The sequence below is a fragment of the Abramis brama genome, assembly GCF_963993115.1.
Source record: "Abramis brama genome assembly, chromosome: 9".
NCBI classification, from domain to species: domain Eukaryota; kingdom Metazoa; phylum Chordata; class Actinopteri; order Cypriniformes; family Leuciscidae; genus Abramis; species Abramis brama.
Window position 1 is genome coordinate 9799291 of NC_139971.1, and position 18093 is coordinate 9817383.

The 18093-nt window shown below is 40.0% G+C and overlaps 1 protein-coding gene across 2 annotated transcripts in view; it reads right to left on the minus strand.

Moving 5' to 3' along the window:
• Positions 1-8895, minus strand: part of sema6d (semaphorin 6D) — a 131771-nt gene extending 122876 nt beyond the window's left edge. For both annotated transcript variants that reach the window (XM_084125002.1, XM_084124998.1), the window contains exon 1: positions 8773-8895. The gene's annotated coding sequence lies outside the window, so the exon portion shown is untranslated. The remainder of the gene's footprint in view (positions 1-8772) is intronic.
• Positions 8896-18093: the final 9198 nt, after the last annotated feature.

Here is an 18093-nt window from a genome sequence, read left to right on the forward strand (position 1 = left end):
TTTTTGCTGTGGTCTAGGATGTAAGTGTGTTATTGTCACGGTTTTGTTTTTGGGTTTGTTCACGTCATGTTTCCTTGTCTGTTATGTGATCCCTTGTAAGTCATGTGATCCTGCCATGTGTTCCCTTGTCTGATGTGTCATGTTGTCATTGGTTCATTGTTTCATTGTTCACAGGTGTCCCTTGTCCCATGTTCATGTTCATGTGCCACGCCATGTTTTTGTTTCATGTTTGGTTTTGTTTATACTAAACTGCACTTGGGTTCTCATTTACAACTTGCCTCCAGTGGATTACTTTACAGAATACTTGACCAAAACCATGAAACCAGCAGTTGACCTCCTTTGTCTTCGTCAGGACAACCGGACCATTGAGGATTATGTCAAGGACTTTTGCGAACTCTGTCACAAGGTAGATTTTAATGACGTAGCACTCAAGGACATTTTTAGACATGGATTAGACGAACCTTTGCGCTATGGACTGCCTGGGGGAAAAATTCACTTCTCACTTGAACAATACATAGACTATGCCCTGTTTTTGAGCGGCTCCTCATTTACTGTGGGTTTTACCGATGAGGAACACCGCAACCCACAGTATCATCTCTGCCTGAACCACTTCACGTCATGCTTGCCAAGCCTGAGCCACTTCACGTCATGCCTGCCAAGCCTGCCAAGCCTGAGCCACTTCACGCCATGCCTGCCAAGCCTGAGTCTCTTCACGTCATGCCTGCCAAGCCTGAACCACTTCACGTCATGTCTGCCAAGTCTGAGCCTCTTCACGTCATGCCTGCCAAGCCTGAGCCTCTTCACGTCATGCCTGCCAAGTCTGAGCCTCTTCATGTCATGCCTGCCACGTCTGAGTCTCTTTACGTCATGTCTGCCATGTCTGAGTCTCTTCACGTCATGCCTGCCAAGTCTGAGTCTGTTCATGCCACGTCTGCCGCCGAGCCAGTGTCTCCGGACAAGATGGCCGCCGCCGAGCCAGTGTCTCCGGACAAGATGGCTGCCACCACGTCACCTGAGCCCTCAGCAAAAATGGCTGCCGCCACGCCTGAACCTGAGCCCTCAGCAGAGATGGCCGCCGCCACGTCTGATGTGTCATGTTGTCATTGGTTCATTGTTTCATTGTTCACAGGTGTCCCTTGTCTAGTCATTAGTCTTCTGTGTATTTAAGCCCTCATGTTTGCCATGTGTCTTTGTCAAGAATTGTTCCCTGTAACCACTGTTTGTGAGTTCTGTTCATTTCTTGTTTTGAGTTTTCATGCCACGCCATGTTTTTGTTTCATGTTTGGTTTTGTTTATAATAAACTGCACTTGGATTCTCATTTACAACTTGCCTCCAGTGGATCACTTTACAGTTATCCTGACCAAGAAAAAACATGTTTTGAGCCTAATTTAAGCTAAACAAAATTGATATTACCCTGGGTGTTGGTGAAATGTTATTAAAACATAAGCTTGGCAAACACTGGTGATTTTTCTGTGCCCTAATTTACGTAGATAAGCTGTACTTGCATAACTAGAAAAAAAGCTGCCTGGGGTGTTTCCAACACCAGGACTTTGGCTCTACCTCTTTTGCTAAATATCTTTTATGTTTATTTTCTTCCAGTTTCAACAATTTGATTTTATCTGTCAAGACACAGCATATTAAAATACGAGTTGAAAAACCTTTCTGTTGTAAAGTAAACTACACGTTTCATGCCCTGCAGAATTATATGACACAATTAGCAACTATTTCCTTTTAGCATGATGAGGTGATACACCATTTTTCATTGAACTTAAAATTGAATCTAGCTGAAAATATTCCTTTATATTGTGGGTTAATTCCATTGTGTTGTGGGCTAATTTTATTGTGTTTTGAGGTAATTCCGAGGAGCTGTGGGCTAATACTGTTGCATTGTAGGCTAATTCTGTTTTGCTGTCAACATTTGTTTGCTTCTCAAATGCAGTTGAGGCTGAACACACACACACACACTCATACACTCTGTGGCCATAAATAAGGTGAATTTTATTTTGCCCCTGAGAAGTATAATGGTAAAGTTACCTCTTAGATTGGCCGTTCATCTAGCGTTGAAATGACCGCCCTGCCTACTCTGTTCCACACCATCAGGTTTTCATGGCCTGTGAACTGTGTGTGGTCCATTTTAATACAGCACACCTGAGCAGTCTCAAAGTCATTTCTGAAGCTACAAATCTGATGGAACATTCTAGCATTTAGACTGCTTAGAAACACAACAGAACAGCAGACGTATTTGTTCCTCTTTCATGTTTTGTTGAACATCAAGGATGATGAACTCCTATCAGCAGAGCAGAAATCAGAACTGACAGAAACAGAGGAATACTCTGTATCTGTGGTTTCTCTGTAAACTCAACATCATGACTGAATTATTTAAAATGTTTTTGGAATCAAAATGCATTTGTGTGTTCTATTCCTGTCTCTGCCTAAAGCATGTTATACACCTGCACTAACAAAGCTAATATCATCAAATCACACCCACTGATGTCTAAATAGAGCAAGAGAACAAGAACTGAGGTGTAAACAGGGAAAAAAGGGTAAAATGGAATGTTATGACCTAGTACTCAAATATCTTGTCTTTTGTGATTCTTCTATGTCAGGTTTAGGCAAGTTCGGTCCTAAAGAGCCGCTGTCCTGCAGAGTTTAGCTCCAACCCTAATCAAACACACCTGAACAAGCGAATCAATGTCTTCAGGATCACTAAGGCTACAGGCAGGTGAGGGTTTTTTTCAGGGTTGGAGCTAAACTCTGCAAGACAGTGGCTCTTTAGGACCGAACTTGCTGTTCTATGTGAACAAGACCTCTGATGTTAGTGAATGTACCTATTTAACTGAAATATCCTGCCAGGTTAGATGAAGTAGTTTCACATATCCAGACCATTTTGGTTGTTTGTATGAAGTCTGATCCACTTACCATTTACTCTGACCAAAAACTGGCCACTTAGACGAGACTGATTGACATGTAAAGGGACCCGATTTTTGTGCCGTTTAGGGACAGGTTTATCTGAAATAGTTAATGCTACACTGGGAAAGCATGGGAGCTGTACAGAAAAGTGTATTTAAAAAGAACTTCTTTAACTAGAACTATAACTATTACTACTAAAATATAAAATTTTAAGAGACTTATTAACCTTGACACAGTCAGATTTTGGAGATGGATCCAAAAACATCACGTCAGGCTTGGTGCAAATTTCTTTTAAGCTTATTATTGAAACTTTCTTGTGTGTCTCTTGGTAAAACCATGTAAATCAGTTGCATCCACTAAGAGCTTCAGTCACATGCAGGACCTGTTATCAGCTCTGCTCTAGAGGTACAGAGAAAACAGCCACAGTGTCTGAACACTGGCCCACGAGAGGCAGAACAAATGGTCCAATCATGGTACTGGCGGGATGAAAAGAAGTTCTGATTGATGTAGTGCCATAACATTGAGTAGCTAATTACTGCAGCCTCCATGAGAGAGAGCATGGTTCTCCACATCAGCCCCATACAGAGAACCATGGCTTATAACCACTTCAGACTCCAGCCATAGAACATAGCCGACCTAGATCGATCGATCATTAATGAGATTGGGTTAGTGACAGAGATGGATTGAGGGAGAAACAGAGAGAGAGAGAGACATAAAGCTGCCCCTAAAAAAGTGCTTAGGTAAACAATGTGATTAAGAGGTTGGTTAATCAGAGACCATTCACGTGTACTAATAGCTTTGCAGTAAAAAGCAGAATAAATCATGTTGGGTATAAAATGAGACCTACTCATATCATCCATTTCAAATTTACAAAACCCTATGGTACATAAGACTAAAATAAACTTGTGGTCAGTCTCTTTACATGTCAGTCAGATTATCTCTTCCTGTCTGATTTAATGGTTCTTGGCCTAAAATATGCAAAGTCTAGACTTTATGCTGATAGAGACCCCCTGCATGTGCTAATAGTTCTGCAGTAAAAAGCAGAATGAATCATGCTGTGCTTGAGATGAAGACAAGCTCATATCATCCATTTCAGATTTACACACCCTGCACAAATAAACAAAGCGATCTTTTGTTGGTTCCATTACATGTTGTTTAGACAGTTTCATCTTGTGAATTTTAATCCTGTGATTTTAAGACAGAATCAAGAGGTCAGGCTATGGCTGATCAGCACTGGTGTGTTAGCCTCTGGTAGATGCCATAGCTACACCTTGTGGTTCCAAAAGCCATCTTTCTTCAACATATCGCAAACATTTTGTAATATTATTGTAGCTTTTTCAGTGCCTGGTTTTAGACGTTAGACATTTCTGCTGTCAGGATAGCAAAGGTTCTTGTAGGGATTAGTCCAGAGGTCTTCAACCCTGATTATGGAGACCACTGTCCTGTAGAGATCTCCAGCCCTAATCAAACACTCTTGAACCAGCTAATCAAGTTCTTCATGGTCACCTGAAAATCACAAACAGGTGTGTTGAAGCAGGTTGGAAGTAAACTTTGCTGGGCAGTGGGTCTCCAGGAGCATAGTTGAAGTCCTCTGGATTAATCGAATGGCATTTATGGCTCAGCTAATTGGCTCAAAATCTTCTATAATTCCCATGAGCAAAGATGGCAGATTTCAAATTACATACTTCCAAGACCAATACCAGGCAAACAACTGCCACTAAGATAAACAGAAATATTAACGGATACCTTTCTCCAGGTATTATAGACAAAAGCTGAGCTCAGACTACAGGAGTTTCATGACAATTTATGTATGATTTTCCCATCCTGACATTCGGAGAAAAAAACGCATTCAGGGAATTGGTCTGTTCAGATGTCAGGCCCAGATTATCTGGTAATGTGAGGCGTTTACAGATCAAATCTTAAACCTCCGGATGTGCTCACGGACACATCGGAGCCGCCTTGACAATATCAAACATGTTTGATATTTAGGATTTTAAATTGGGAAGATACAGCTATGATTACGTCAGTACTTCCACAATAGCCAATGGGAGACAAGTCTACAAGGAGATGGAAGTGACGGAACTTCTGAAATGGCAACGCGAAACAAGCAGCTGTATGGGTCCAGTGGACAACGGAGATGGAGGAATGGCAAGTTGAAATCTGACAACAACACGACTGCCTTAATAATGTCTCCTCATATAATGTCAACAGCAAATTGCTGTGACACAGTATCCATTTTGTTTACATCGGTTTCCCTGTGAGATCACGTGAGGTGATAAATCTGGCCCGAGACGCTCAGGCCCTAGCCCGACCTGTGTCCGACAGCTCATCAGAATTCTCAGCCCGAGTCCGACTGGAGCCCGTTTTTTTCCCCATTACACAGCCTGCCCTATACTACTGTTGCAGCCATTAAAATAGTTCAGTTTTGTTTACAATGGCAAAGTAGTTATGTTTCTTTTCATTTCTTTATTAAGTCAATTTAGACAAATGTTCGGAGCAATTTTTGTGTACGTTTTTTTTTTTTTTTTATGACGACCAAGCAGCCGACAGAGAGTTAAACATGTCTGATCAATTTAGCCTCTCAAATCAACACTTTACTTGACTACAATAAAATCCACACTAAACACAGAGCGAGCCAGTCTTGACAGTTGAAGGAAGGAAGGACAGTTGAATATAAAAAGAAGGATAAGCCTAAAACAGGCACGAGGCCCGGCCCGCGTATGAACTATGACGTGAAAATTGTCCCGAAGCCCGGCCCTAGGAGCGTAAATAAATCGGGGCCCGTTGGGCTCGGGATGAAATGCAGGGCTTTAGTGTGTGCAGGTTTGAGATTTGAAAGAAGAAAATATGTGAAGATTCTCCATACTGTATGTGCGTGATGCAACCAGATTTCACAATCGGTTAAGATTTTAAAACTCCTGTAGTCTGAGCCCGGCTTAAGCTACAAAGTGAGACAGATTTATGCAGGTTTTCAAAAGCCTAGTTCTGCAAAACTAGGCATGATGCAATGGTTTCCTTTCCTTTATTAAAACTCCCTCATACCTCAGGGAGGGTTTTAGGAGGAAGTGAGGGGTTGGCATAGGCTCGGGTTTGGGGTGGGTTAAGAGATGTTTGGCATTCAAAAAGAGAAAGGGCACTTGCCTAGGGCGGAGAGATGAATCTACCCACCTCTACCAAGAGAAATCATACATAAGGGGGCAAACAAAACATTAGAAAGTGTGAATCTGGAAGACATACACGCAAGTCCCTGCAGACAAATAAAACAAGCTGTGAAAGATAGAGATGAAGAGGATACGGCAGGGTGAAAAAGGCAGGAAGCTTCCTTTCTGTTCAGAGAAAGCGAGTAGGCATTAGAACCTACAGAGAAACACATACAGTATACGGCCGCGAGCGATCGCGTATGCTAATCACTCACAACCGACAACAGCCAAACTTTGAGCGGGTCAGGATCTTTACCTTCCACATACAAGTAAACAGTCATCTTTTTAACTTTGCTCTGCATTTGCATTGTAAATTAATTGTAATTTCTGCATAAATAAAACCTTCTTCGAGAGAGTGCAAATATGACTCTTTTGTTCATCAGTGGGAAGAACAGGAAAAAGATGTATATCCGCACATGCTCTCAACAATGGCGGAGAGGTAAAGAAATAGAGCGAGAGAGAAAAAGAGAGAGATACCGAGGGACTAAACATTGACTTCCTTTGAACGTGTTCCTGCTTTATATTTCCCTCAGCTGGGGGAGTCTAGGGACCCAAGCTGGATCATTCTGGACTTGCTGATTCACTCAGCCTCTGTAGATACTGACGTGCCTCTTTTATATGGGCTTAAAATGACCCAAATTAGTCCGAACCTGTCGGTGGCTCTTTGAAACGGGTCAACAGAACTACCCGGCTGCACTCAGCCCAGGCACAATCTCAATATCATGTTTTATTCATCACATGTGAATGTGGTTGGGTGGGGTCTCCGCTCATGGGCAATATGGATGCTGCCTGCTTCAGCCAAGCCCTGGCAACAAAACAAAGACACACACACAACACTCACATACACACAGAAAGGATTTCATATGGCACTGAATGGAGAAAACAAAACAAAAGAACTCAACGAGCCAAGGAACAGAACAACAATGGAGACATAGCACCTGTGAAAGAGTTGGGAGACTTGCTAATGCTAACAGCTTTCAGCACGTTTTCGAACCCTCACCAAAATTTGATGGTTGCATTGGGCATCTGTAAAAGAGTGTTACAGATCTATCTATCTATCTATCTATCTATCTATCTATCTATCTATCTATCTATCTATCTATCTATCTATCTGTCTGTCTGTCTGTCTGTCTGTCTGTCTGTCTGTCTGTCTAAGTAGAAAGTAACAATCCATCACCATATCAGCAGATCATATATACAACATCTGTTTATATTATACATATTATTGTATCTATTCATTAAAGAAATGTAAAGTTATGAAACGTATATTATAAATGTAAAGACTTTTGGTGTCATAGAATAGTTTTTTGTAAGGAACAGATAGAAACTAAAATGTTTATCACTGATAAGCTTCTTTTCCATGGAAGCTCTCAAATCTCTTTTGTGTTCAAAAGATGATTGAAAAAATGCACGCCAATGCACTACGTTTGACATTGTTGACACAAAAACAGCACTGAATCAACTTGAGCAAAGTCTGTTCATCACAAAGTTCTTTTATGGCTTCAGTAGATTTCGAAATAAAATAGCGTGAATTACAGAATAATTACAGCATTTGTATGAACTTGTCCTTTGTTTCTGCTTATCCCTGTTCTTCTTGGTCTACTTGCATGTTATAGTATTCTCTTGTTCTTCTACTGTACGTTATTTGTTTTCCAACACAAAACATAATTTGGTCAAACCAATTAAGCACATTAAATTAAATTAAGGGAGATGGAAGATACATCAGCCTCTCCACATAGATTTACTAATGAGCAAAAATGGTTTGACAGTGGAATATTTCCCACTACATTTCACCTTTAATTCAGTAATTGCTGCTGAGATGAGGGTATGGCTGGCATGCTGTGTACAGTTTGGAGTGGTAAAGTGCATCCCTGCAGCTAGAGTCTCAAACACATGCTGGGGCTTTATGAGTCTTATTAATTATTCAGCATTTAGCATTATTCAGCATTGACTATTTCATACAAATAACCATTAAAAGGCGAAACCTCAACAAACATAGCTCTATGCACCCACAAGTTATGAGCTAATTACTTTCATGCAGAAAGAATCTATCTTGAATTATTTTCTTACCCCACTGTTATTTTTTCATTGTTTAAGGAAGTTTACACTTTAAACAAGGAAAGTTACCAATGGGATAAGAAAAAATAAAATTTATTGAAGATATATTCTCTGAAAAAAAATCTACTGTTTCATACAGTTTTGCTAATCGAGTAAATATATCTTGTTTAAAAAAAAAAAAAAAGATTAAGAAATGATTTTGTGCAGTGTGGTCTGTAAGCAGGCAGATTGTAACTCATAAAGTATTTGCAGATTCATTCAATTATCAGGTGTGCGATCAGCCAGTCCTGTAAACACGTGCTTACACCACACCAGAACAAAGCACTCATGAATACAAACCTTTAGCCAATCTTGTAGTTTCTCTGGATGTGACATGCAGAGAGTCACGGATAACAGTCATCCCCCATAGTTTCCCATTAATACCAGCCCCTCTTATCAAAACCTGACCCAATCACCTTAAACATTTGCTATTATACACCAAACACACATCTAGACAGACTTTCAAACAGCAGAAGGAAGAACTACGAGGGAACGGGGACGTCTGAAGTGTCTCTCACACATGCACAGCTGAAACAAAAGCATCGAAAGACACCAGGGACTTACGTTCAGTCGGGATTCTGCAGGACACACACGCGAGAAGAGATGGAGAGAGCGCGCTCCTCTACAAACTGGACAGTCACAGGCTCAGACTGAGAGACAGTGGTCCACATGCACGCTGCTCTCTCTGTCATACACGCAGCTGCGAGGCGGAGTGTGTGTGTGCGAGCGTAGCGCGCAGAGAGAGTCAGTGCCACACACACACACACCCTTGTCTGTTAAACTCTTGGGAGTTGAGCTCAAAGCACACACACACATGCACCCTGCAAAGCCAGACTGCAGCGGTGGTTCTGATAAAGCCAGGTTCTGGAAGCAGGTTCGGGATGACAGCCAGAGGGGAAGTTGTGTGGTTGTGGTTGATAAGACCACTCAGCTGTGGCAGACAAAAGGAATAATGTGAGGCTAATTGATCACTTGCTCCCTCTGCGCTTTATTTGTTCCTCAGAATAACAGCCGCGCAAGGCAGGATATGAATCAATACAGTGTGGCGATATATATCGAAGCGATTAGCCAACATAGACAATTTGATTTCTTTTCTCCTTTCTCTTAAGCACCATATTATCACAAGTTATTTTATTTGGGTCCCTTGGCAAAGCACAATAAGGTGTGATGAACGTTTCTGAAAGGAGTGTGTGTTTCGGCATAATTGGCGTTCTGAATTTGGCACTTTTAATAATCAGAGAATTTTAACAGGAACGTAATGAGTCCAGGTGTGAAATTAGCATTCAGACTTTGCCACGTGGAGAGATCTGAGAGAATGAAAGCATAGTTCTGGAGTTTTTCTCATTGTCTTCGGGCTGTTCTTGAGCTGTGAAACACAATAAGCCCACGCTGACAGTTTGAAGACAATCAGACATTCAGTCAATACTTGCGGCACAGGCAGGCGACCAGACCGAGATCGCAGACGGCCCTGAGGGTGCTGTCTCGGCTAAATGCGCACACACTCTTGCACACGTGCTGTGACCATCCCCCCTTTTTCCCCTGCTGGTTTTTGAGAGCACACACACGCCCCCCTGCACAGTAAGATAAGCTGTCCTAAAAGGTCAGTAAAGGTCAGCATGCGGCAGAAATCATTTGTGCAGTATGGCATGGGTCATTAGGAGACATTAGGCCAGGGGTGTCCAATCCTGCTCCTGGAGGGCCACCATCCTGCAGAGTTTAGCTCACGCTTGCCTGGAAGAATCTAATAATCCTGATGTAATTGATTAGCTGGTTTAGGTATGTTTAATTAGGGCTGGAGGAAAACTGGATTGTGGCCCTTCCAGGAATAGGGTTGGAAAGGTTGTGTTAGGCCTTGTGTTGTTCCTGTTCAGATGAGATGATGCTCCATAGACATCTAATGCAGGGTTGGGCAACTCCAGTCCTGAAAGGCCACTCCCTTAGCTCCATCCCTTATCAAATACACCTGAAAAGTCTTCAGGATCACTTGAAAATTACAGGAATTTGGGATGGAAGTAAACTCCACAGGACAGTCAGTGGCCCTCCAGGACCAAAGTTGCCTATCCCTGATCTAATGCATTCCACAGGTCTGCAATTCAGCTTCTGCTCACATTGTTGTGGTCAAGTTGTTGTTCAAATTTATAACTCTTAATGCAAGTATGTTTCTCATTTCATCATCAGGGACCCAATAGCGGACATTAGCATAAACCTGGACTATTCAATTCCGTTTCTGGAGAGTCTAGTTCCAATCCTAATTAAATACACCTGCCTGTAATAATCCAGTAATCTTTCTAATACCTTTATTAGTTGTGTTTGTGTTTAATCAGAATTGGAACTAAACTCTGCAGGTCATGGCCCCCAGAAACGAAATTGAATACAAATGCCCAATTCCTGGAATGGACAATATGACTCCCTCTAATTCCACTTGTCACCGACTAGCAATACCAATTGAGAGCCAGTCATGGTTCACAGCTATGCTCTAAACTGACGAGATTGACAATTTTTATAAAATTGTCTATTAATAAAGGGACAAGCCAATAACCCTTTTGATTTGCACCACCTTCCTGATTAAATAGGAAATTTGTCAGCAAAATATGCTTGTCAAGCCATTTATTTTGGGCTGACAGACATTTGCAGTAACCCTAGCACCCATTCAGTACTAAAGTTAGCTGTGGCCACAGTAAAGTAACAACATACATTACACATACAGAGGGACTGCACACTTGCGAGGCATTCACATTTGTGTACATGTGCTGAGTTTGTAGAGTTTATGGCCTAGCACTCTCCTCTCAAAGTGTCTCTCTCTCTCACACGAACACACACACTAACACAAGCACTTTTGCCTTTACATGGCTGCATTGTACGTTTTTGTGTGTGAATTGAATGGCTCAGCTAACCGCATCACTGTACTGAACCACAAACATATTCCCACTGGATGCATAAAACCTCAGCAATCCAGGTCAGATGCACACACAGACACACACACACACACACACACACACACACAGACTACCTGTATGAGATCAGTAATGTCAGGCTCTAGCTCCCTGTCACACATGACCTGACAACACTGATGGGACACACGCTGCAGGTTACGTGTGTGTGTGTGTGTGTTGACAGATGAGTATGTTGTGCATTATGAGCTATATCAGTTGACCTTTACAAATCTACAGAATCTGATCAACAGTTGTTTCACTGATGTTACATGTACATGGCAGTTGACAAGAAATGATTGAAGGCCGATTTTCCCCAAAACAACACAACACAGCAAATTAAAAATGTTTAAAAAAAAACAACAACTATAAGAACAGCTTGAATTTAGGCTTTTATTCAAAAGCAAAACTATTTTATTTTGTGCAAACTGAACTAACAGCTCATTATTTTGATGAAATGATGTTTACAAAATATGTACAAATAAAGAGGATGCAGAAAGTTTCCAGGGTTTTTGAAAACACCATCCGTCAGTGTTTAGGAGATGGGTATCTAGCATCTACAGCTGGGATGTTTAATTATCCAAAAGAACTAAACACATATCATACACTGAGACTTTCAATACCCTCTCACTCTACACGTTTATATTATTTAATACATGCTCATCCGACTTTAAGAACTTGAGAATGGTTTAATTAATGGTTGCTTCCAGGCACTGTTCAGGCAGTAGGTTTAAAAGTGTGTAAATGAGGGCACTGTGTGAAATGGCATAGTGGTTAAAGATCTAAATAGTTCATTAAAAATGCCAGAAATGGGTGATCTACTAAGCTAAAATAATAATAATAACAATAAATGTTAATCATATGTAATTAAACGATAAACATATATTTGTAAGTTTTTTTGTTGTTGTTGTTGCATTGTGACATTTTCATAAGTTATGCATATTTCTTATTATTTAAACGAAAAATATTGCATCTGTATTGAAAAGTCAGTTCAGCTCCAATTTTCACACTTCTACTATGCACTAACATAATGTACTATACTGCTGATTGTAAAATATGTATGTTTGAGTAAGCTTTTATGCAAATATAGAAACATGCTACCACATTGCAAAACTGCACCTTATTACCACCGACCCTCTTTGTCTCATAATCGCATGCATTCGCATCAAAGGACTGTCATAAACCCCTCCTCTTTCATTGTGCAAGGGATCATCTGAATATTATTTAAAAAAACACAATCTGGCATACTACTTTATGTAATTAGGATAGTGTGAGAATTTCAATTTTGGGTGTAAAAATATGAAACAGAATAAACACCTAGTGTGCATCAGTCATCAGACTGAATTATTCGGCAGTTTGTAATGATCGTTATACTTATAAGCTCATGCATTTGCATTATCATGATGCGAATATACAGATGCTTATAAATAATCTATTTCTGCAGGCTCTACATTCACTGATGAAGTTTTATCCTCTGAACAGGAAATTCGCTGCTTTGCTGCTGTTGATGGCCCATAAAAGTAAACCATTTGCTTGTTTTCCTTCTACTGCCTGTGAAACAACAAAACAATAAAATAGGAAAATATTTCCCAGTGTAGCAGAGAAACAAGAGGCTTTGCTGTCTATCATCTAGCTAGACCCCATGCTGAGCTTCCGTGTGTATGTGTGTGTTTGTTTGTTAGAATGTTCAGCTTTATTCAGATTTCTTCATGAATATGCAAATTAGCCAGGTCAAGTAGACATCAATGAATCTCCTCCCCCTTTTAGGTACCCTACACCACACTGGGAGGTGCTCTTCCTACTAATACAGCCATCAAAGGTGTGAGTGTGTGTGTTAAATAAATGATTGTTCTCTCATGACAGAGACAGTATTTAGCATATGTGATTAATCCATTTTGGCACTCTGGGCATGGTTCTGTGTTTTTTTGGCTGTCAGTAAAAGACGAGAGCTGAATAAATCTGAAAACAATAGATTCTATGACATTTCAAATGCATGCAAAATCACATTGTCTTTATCAGTATGCACACACACACTAAAATCTTCATAGTCTAGAGCTAACACCCAATGGCACTGTACCAAACCCTAGTGAGCTTACTTGCTGTCTAGTGCCTACATAGCTGCCATCTTGGAAAATCAGTGACAGATACAAATAGTTCTCTATGAAGAGCACGGGAGACTAAGGTCTAAAATGGAAACTGGGGACAGTTCTTTCTTTTCTACAATGCACAGATGACTAATTTATTTCACATACTGTGAAAATACAGTAGGCCTATAATTACATTTAATTGTAATTGGGGGGTGTTACTGTGTTGTGATGGCAGGACTTTCTGGAACATTTAAAATTGTGTGTGAAACAATCCTGCACTATTAAGGCCCTGCTGTATAGTTTAATATAATTTAACTTAACATTAATGTTTAGTATATGACTAACTTGAATGGTAACCGTGTCGTACAGGTCAAGTTCTTCATAAAGTAGTGTTGCGTGACCAAGTAATCAGTGTAGTTTGCAGCCCCCTCTGTTGGTGAAAATAATCAAAATAATATCTTATAATCCATTACAGTGTACAAAACAATAGAAAGCGAGTCTGCGATACCCAGATAACATAATTAAATAATTGTACACAAAATATTGATTTGAGTTTTAATATTTTATAAGCTCACCAAAAGCAAAACTTCCACGAAGAAAAAACATTCCTAGCCAGCATATAACGCTGACTTCAGTTACCCGGATGAACTTCTATCGTAAATTTTCCACTTCCCACTTCTGAAGTCATGATTACGAGCTCATTGCATTAAGATTTTGACTTGAGAACGAGTTCATGTCCATTTTTTTTTTAACTAGGAAACTAGTATTTACGATAATTCGGATAGTACGTGAAGGCAGCATTACATACCGCTGGATGGCGGGATTGACCAATCAGAATCAACACCTCACCTTCTTATTGCTATTTTTCACAATTAAATGTATTCTATTTATAATTTACTTTTATTTTGGTTTGTCAGCCATCTATTTCCACTGAGCTTGTAGAAAATGCTGACATGTAATGCTGCTTTCGGATTTGTCTAAAAGAAGTATCTTAGAAGCAGGCTATCTTTGGCAACAGGTTTTGTATTGGTAGCACATCTACAATGCCATAAAATGCTGCCTATGTAGAATAACTTATTAGGCTCACTTTTCAGGTTTGGGGGTGATGAAAGGAGCGAGGACTCAGGTGCAGAAATAATGGGCTATGTATTAATAATAAAATAAAACAAACAAAAACTACCCCCAGGGAGAAGACTTGACTTGACAGGAGAAGGATAATAAATAAGGAGCAAACAAGGCAGGTAACGAGGGAGGACAGGTAGAGCAAATTAATAATAATAATAAAGTAACAAGATGGGGCGGGGTTAGACAATAGACAGGAGAGCACATGGCACAAGGAAACACACATGACAAGCCATGTGCTCCACCAAACATGACAAAAACATAAGCACATGGGCAGCAAACGTAATCACAAGCCATGTGCTTAACACGAACACGCAGCTAATGAGAACACTCATAAGCTGAGTGTTCACACAAAACATGACAACATGAAAGCACACAGCCTGTGAAAAACACTAGCCGTGTGCTACACAGCACAATAAAAAACATGACATGAAAGTATGCAGCCGATGTAAACACAAACTGCGTGCCAGACACAACACACGCGAACAGAAGAGCGTACAAAGAGTGTACCGTACGCTCATACAACCAGACGCTCACAACAGAATACCAATACTCGGAGCATGAATGTCCGTATCGAAACCAAACTAGACATGAGTGCCGGAATCCGAACACCACGCTCCAAACATGAAACAAGAAACACAGACAAGAGAGTGCACGGCTCGAGCACGCTCGCACAAAGACAAGACAATACAGGAGTGTCAGGGCTCTGTCACAAAACCAAGTATAAACTAGACTGAAGTTTCAGAACTCTGACATCACTAGGAACTAGGAACACACACAATATCTCCATCCAGGAAGTCATGTCAGCAGTAGCTGTGATCGATTGATATTCCTCTGTGTATATGTCTCATTTCATAAGCTCATCTGTCAGAGGCAGGGAAGGGCTTGTCTCTAGTGTCCTGTTGCATGAAGACACAATGCCATTTGGATTCACCAGTTCCCATGCATTCATTTTGAGGGTTTATCCTGCTGTTTTGGGCTCAAGGCAATTGTATATGCATTTTTGTTTTGTGCTTATAAAGACCCAGATGGAATGAAGGCATGGGGCTTGAGTGTAGAATCAGCTGAAGATAAATGACCTGGTGTCCTCTGACAGAACCAATAATGTCTGATTATGTTGGGTCTGATTAGTGTTTTAATAATAAATACAGATCAGGGAGATCATGCAGCATAATCAGGTTTGAAGGCCATCATAATCAAGGCAACAGTATTTGTATTGATTGATGTTCATCTGTTGTAGAGAAGGTTGACATTGATAAACAATAAAGCAGTTAATTTAAAGGCAAGACTGACCTGAGTTTGCCTGTGTCCTTCCCACCTCTCTCGTAAAACAGAGGTCAGGGTGAGGTCATGCTTCTGTTGTCTTTTCACACACTGGCATACACTTACAAATGCACACATATATACAGGACATCTTCATTTCCCACTGGACACACATGGTCACAGTTTTTAAAATAAGGCATTCAGTCCTTTTATGACCCTTCCGCTTCCTCGCCCTTTATTAAGATCAAACTGAATTAAGACAGTCTTTTAAAAGGTAGGGTAGGCAAAAACATCTTTTTGTTATACTGGTTGAAACTCTCTTCGCATACTGATAGCAATCAGTAATAGAAGTGGTCTAAATATTAAAACTTCTGTGGAAGTCTCAGGACCAAAAAATGTTCGTCCAATCATTGCATTCGGTCGTAATGCAATGATAGGATGTCATACCTGCCTGTCAACCTATGTATTTCCATATGTCCACACACCCTGCTCGCTTTGACATCACACAGTCATCAGTATGTTCCGTAAGGCTATGCAGAGTTGTAGACAGACAGTCACTGCAAACAAACAGCAGCTTTTACAGTTCCTCTCGAACCAAAACAACAAGCTTATGCTGCGTTCACGCCATGTCGTAACCAGTGTTGGGTAAGTTACTCAAAAAAAGTAATCCACTACAAATTACTAATTACTGCTCTAAAATTGTAATTTGATTACATTACTGATTACTGCATGTAAAAAGTAATCAGATTACTAATTACTTTACTTTCAAGTTACTTTTAACCTATTAAACCTACAAAAATACACTACAAAGTGAAACTCAGTTCTTTCCGTAATTTAATATTGACTGAAAAATATTACAGAAATATGAAAACAGCAACTTGACTTAAAGATCCAATGCATTTCTAGAAATTAACATTCTTAACATAAACTTGCCATAAAGTAAAGTAAAAGCATATATACATAAGTTCACTGTATCAAATTATTACTTTAAATGTTAGTACATGGTTAAAGACCCGTAATATAAATTAGATTTGAATATTGTTTTTCAGACAATTCATGCCTCAAAAGTGAACTTCAAAAACATATTATGCTTTAAAATATAATAAGGACTACAACGGTTTTATGATTCATCAAGCATGTAACCTTGTGGTACAGTAGTTGCAGCCCATATTGAACTCTAAACCCCAATGCTCTAAATAATTGGTTTGAGTAGGGTAAACTTTAAATAAAGAGTTCACAAAACTGACAAATTTTCAGTAATCTGAATTGTTTCATTGTTTTGAGTTTTACGAACTTGTCTCTTTTAATTTAGACAAACTTAAATTTAACTGAAACTGGGCTGGGATTTCTATTTCCCAGCGAGCTTTGCTATGACACACGAAAGGGAAAGTTTGAGCTTGTCCAAATACACGTACTTGCAGTCTTGGCCACTTGAGAGCGCGTGCGCGTGACAGGAAGTAAGTGCGCAAGACTGTCCCATGTCTAAACAATGCCAAGGCGCAGTGCCCTGAACTAAATGCACACTATCTTGAATACCGCATCGGAGCGGTATTCAAGGCTAAGTCTATCCCATCATGCATTAGGTTCAGGAAATCGCGACATAATTGCAACACTATAAGTGTGTCCCATCAGCTTATCTAAAGTTCTACACACACTTGCAGTCTTTATGCCTACTTGAACACTTGGGCCAAATACAGGAAATATGTCATGCAAGTAGACGAATGGTCAAGTGCAAAGGCCTCAAGGCTGGGTTTTTGGAAAGGCCCTAAATACTAAAATTATATAATGATTTTTGTGCAAGATCAATGTTAAGTGTGGGATTTACTATTAGTTAAAGCTATAGCCAAGTTTCCACTACTAAAAAACTACTAAAAGCCAATTTAAGTTAAATGTATGAATTACTCTGTTTCAAGTTAAGAGCAATTAAAATGTATAAAATAAAAATCTGCCATTTTTGCTTACTTAAAGGGTTAGTTCACCCCAAAATGAAAATTCTGTCAGTAATTACTCACCCTCATGTTGTTCCAACTGCGTAAGACCTTTGTTCATCTTCGGAACACAAATTAAGATATTTTTATGAATTTTATAATATCTTTTAATATATTTTTGATGAAATCTGAGAGCTGATCACTCCTCCATAGGTTTCTATGTGATTGAAACTTGCTGGCCCAGAAAAGTTATTAAAGAGATTGTTAATATAGTCCAAAGTGACTACAGTGGCTCAATCTTAAGTTTATCAAGCGACGAGAATACTTTTTGTGCGCAAAAACAAACAAAAATAATGACTTTATTCCACTATTCGTTTCCTTCTCTCTGGGCCTCGTAGTGTTTTTGCGCAGCGCGTCTGTGTTACACGTCATCACGCATCACACACATGACCAGCGTCGGCCAATAGTGAGCCTACGTGGTGACGTGCAACACAGACGCGCTGCGCAAAAACACTACGTGAACCAACTAGAGGCCCAGAGAGAAGGAAATGAATA